Consider the following 4,273-nt stretch of genomic DNA (forward strand, 5'->3'; position numbering starts at 1 on the left):
CTGAACTGTAAGCCAGCCCCAATTAAATGTTTTCCTTTATGAGAGTTGCCATGGTCATGGTGTCTCTTGACAGCAATTGAGACCCTAAGACACACACTAATTACATTAATATATTTATTAACATTAGTGGGTATGGACATGGTTTGAATGTGTTCCTCAGTAGTTTCAGATACTCAAATTTTCTTCCAGAATGGGTATTTAGGAATGGAGGAGGAGTGGATGGTATCCCACACCTGTAACCTCAGCATCAGAGACACCGAGGTGGGAAGATCATGAGTTTGAGGCCCATCTGAGCTACATGGGAAGACTCTGTCTCAAAACAAAACAAGTGAAGCTTTAAGAGGGAGACCCAGTGCTGGGGCCACTGTCACTGAGCCCTGACCACGCCACTTCGCATCCAGCACTGCCCAAGACAAGAGCAGTGTCATTGGTGGTGATTGGCATGGCTTGTACCATCAGTATCCTTTGTTTTTTTAGGGGGAAGTTTGTTTGTTTGTTTTTGTTGTTTGTTTCTTAAGACAGGGTCTCACTATGTAGCCCTGGCTGTCTTGGAACTTGCTCTGTAGACCAGGCTACCCTTGAACTCACAGAGATCCACCTGCCTCTGTCTCCCAAGTCCTGGGATTAAAGGCGTGCGCCACCACCGCCTGGTGTGCCATCCGTATCTTAATGAAGGATTTCGCAAGAGAAGCTTGCTCTTGTTGATGTCACAGAAGACAAACCCAAAGGGAAAGGTGATGGATCTCCAGCATGGCAGCCTTTCCCTTAGAACGCCAAAAATTGTCTCTGGCAAAGGCTATAGTGTGACTACAAACTCCCAGCTGGTCATTATCACAGCGGGGGACCTGTCAGCAAGGAGAGCTGTGACTCAATTTGGGTCAGCGAAACGTGAACATCTACCACCAGTTCATCCTTCCCAACGCTGAGAAGTACAGTTCAAACTGCAAGCTGCTTATCGTTTCAAACCTGGTGCCTATCTTTATCTATGTGACTTAGAAAACAAGTGGTTTTCCCCCAAACTGAGTTATCAGATTACAGTCTGGATTCAGCTTAGTTCTGTTACCTGATGGGAGAAAGGCTGGGTGTTCACCTGCTGAACTGTCATGGCTGGGGCCTAAGGGAGCATGGAGACTCCAGTGCGCCCATGTGGAGTGGCATGAATGTTGCTGGCGTCTCCCCGAAGAATCTGAACCCAGAGCTGGACACTGATGCAGACAAGGAGCAGTGGAGAGAGGTTTACAAGAAGGTGGTTGACAGTACCTTTGATGAGATCAACCTGAAAGTTTCCACATCCTGGACCACTGGCCTCTCTGTGGGAGACTTGGCCCAGAGCATAATGAAGGATCTTAGGTAGTTTCATCCCATATTTACCATGGTAAGTGGTCTCTATGGGATCAAGAATGATTCCTCGGTGCTCCTTGTGTCCTGGGACAAAATGGAATCTCAGATGTAGTGAAGGTAACTCTGACTCCTGAAGAGGAATCCCGCTTGACAAAGAGTGCAGATACGCTCTGGGGAATTCAGCAAGAGCTGCAGTTCTGAAGTCCTCAGATGTCCTAGAACTCCATGGTCCAGGCTGTAGCTGGGTTTCTATGGAGAACACACTCTGTCTCCTCATCTGAGCTGTGGCTAATGCTGTTGTGTTAAGGTGGCCTGGAGAAAACCTCAGTTCCCACAGCTCCATCCTGATGTTAAGTGGTACTTTTGTAGTGGTAACCTGGTTGATGTGACAGTCCCACTGTCCCTGAGACACACTGCCAATTGTGTGCAGGCTTCAATTATCCTGTGAACCTGTTGTGTCGCTGTGCTGTGGGCCCTCACCAAACATGCCCAGGCCAACGAGTTCCCAATTCATCATACCCTGGCTCCAGTGTATAAATCCATTATGCATATCTTGTGCAAAACTATTCTAAAGGATGTTATTGTGTGTGTGTGTGTGTGTGTGTGTGTGTGTGTTATGTGTCTGTAGTGCACATTGCAATATTATGTAAAAAGTAAGTTCTGAATATGAATGATGCAACCAACTCCCCAAGCATCATGCCAACAAAAATACCAAATAAACTTTGAACAGTGAAAAGGAGAGAGAGAGATAAAACCTAGTGGGATTTAACTAATTAGGTAATTGGGGCAGCTTGTACCTGGAAAACATTTCCTGATGCAGCCCTCCTGGCTTGGAATGTCCTGAAGGCTATCTTTTTCTCATCTTTTCCAATGAACATTTTTGAAGGATGTTGTCATAGTTATACCTGGGAGTTTTCAGTGTTGGCAATGGGTAGGGTCTTGCCTTTTCTTGTTGTCTTAGTGCAAAGTGTACTGGTTGCCGCTTATTTCTGGTAATCATAACAATTGCAGCCACTTTGTCCACACCCGTCTTCCAGCCTGTCCTGACACTTGAGGACACTTCACACTCTTTTCTTTGCCAACCCACAAGTTTCCACATCGTTCTGCTTTGAATGCTCACTACAGATCTCACTAAATAGAGTGAATGATAACCATAAATGCCATGCTGTCTTGCCTCTACCAAACAATCGAGTTCATTACTTTTAAACCCTACTTCCTTCAGATTTTCAGCACATGGCAAAATACAACCAGATTCTTTGCCAAAATAGCACAAGAAAGAATGGCTTGGAACCCTGTTCCTTTCTGGAACTTTCTGCTCCTGGCTTTCACTGTCTACATTTCTCTCAGGAGTCTGGTCTTCAAAACTATCACACTAGAATGTTCCCTTGAGCCATACACTCAGCACTCTAGGGGTTCCCGAGTGTGCAGCTCCAAACTCTTCCACATTCACCCCACAAACAAGTTCCAAAGGCTAAGAACCCACACATTCAGGTTTATCAGAGCAACAAACCCACTCTTGAGACCAATTTTTGAAAAAGTAAGGAAAATTTTGGCTTGTTGGGGATTACAAATTGCTCCTGAAAAAATACAAGGAGTAGATTCTATTAATTACCTGGGATGTAAAGTAGGTTTACAAAACATTCAACCCCAAAAAGTACAAATCAGGAGAAATCAATTGCAGACTCTTAATGACTTTCAAAAATTGCTGGGAAACATTAATTGGCTATGGCCACAACTGGATTGAATAATTTGTTTCAAACCTTACAAAGTCACAAGGACTTAGTCCAAAAGAATTATCAGCTGAAGCTGAGAAAGAATTGGCTTTGGTAAAAAAAGAAATTATAGGAGGCACATGTGTGTAGAAGTAACCAACTGTCTTATTAAATAAGAAACACAGAACCAATGCAAAGAAGAAAGCCAAGAGGTCAGAACTAAGAGCTAAAACCTTACCCTTCCTCGTGCGGTGGTCCTACCTCTCCGAACCAGAGCTACTTCCTGTGTTAAAGTCTTTATGTAGAGTTTCTGTTCTGCCTTCTCATTGGTTGTAAACCCAACCACATGACCACCTCATCATGGCCTGTCTGTATAGACCTCCAGGTTTTCTATGATTGGTATTGAGATTAAAGGCATGTGTATCCAATACTGACTGTATCCCTGAACACACAGAGACTTACCTAGCTCTGCCTACCAAGTGCTGGGATTACAAGTGTATGCCACCACTGCCCTGCTTTCATATGGCTTGCTAATAGCTCTGACCCCTGGGCAACTTTATTTATTAACATACAGATAACATTTTAATACAAATAAAATATCACCATACATGTGGATCGTTTGGATCCAGAGCTTAATTGCATTCTGGTTATTATACCCTCTACACATTCCCCTACAGGGATTTTAATGCAGAGGGAAGATATTATCTTAAAATGGATATTTTTACCACTCAAACAGAATAAAAAATTAAAGACTTATGTAGAAAAGGTTTCTGAATTGATTTTAAAAGGAAAATTAAAACTTCATCAATTAGCAGGAATAGACCCAGCAGAAATTTAGTACCTTTTACTAATGCTGAAATTTCCTCTTTATGGGCAGAAAATAAACATTGGTAAAGAGCTTGCAATATTTTTTTAGGTGAGATTAACAACAAATATCCCAAAAGCAAGAGGATTCATTTTATAAAGAGAACTAACTGGTAATGGGGAATTTATTAAGGCAACTCCACATAGTTAAAAGGGAGGTTTATTTGGGGGTGACTTCCAACAAGTAAAGGGATAGGTTACAGGGTCCAGGAGAGGTGGAATACAGTCCATCAAGGTTCTCTGGAGAACTCTACTCAGTCTACCACCCAAAATCCATGATCACCAGGAACCAAGAGAGCCAGCACATCCAGATCTTGGGCCTTAAGGGCTCCTGTCTCAACTCCACCTCAGGGGCA

The 4,273-nt window shown here is 43.2% G+C and overlaps 1 pseudogene; it reads left to right on the plus strand.

Annotated features, from left to right (window-relative positions):
* The first annotated feature begins 204 nt into the window (after positions 1-204).
* On the plus strand, positions 205-1,877 carry LOC128111669 (L-lactate dehydrogenase A chain-like; annotated as a pseudogene).
* Positions 1,878-4,273: the final 2,396 nt, after the last annotated feature.

Source organism: Peromyscus californicus, unplaced genomic scaffold (assembly GCF_007827085.1).
Source record: "Peromyscus californicus insignis strain IS unplaced genomic scaffold, ASM782708v3 Scaffold_16__1_contigs__length_79575227, whole genome shotgun sequence".
NCBI lineage: Eukaryota > Metazoa > Chordata > Mammalia > Rodentia > Cricetidae > Peromyscus > Peromyscus californicus.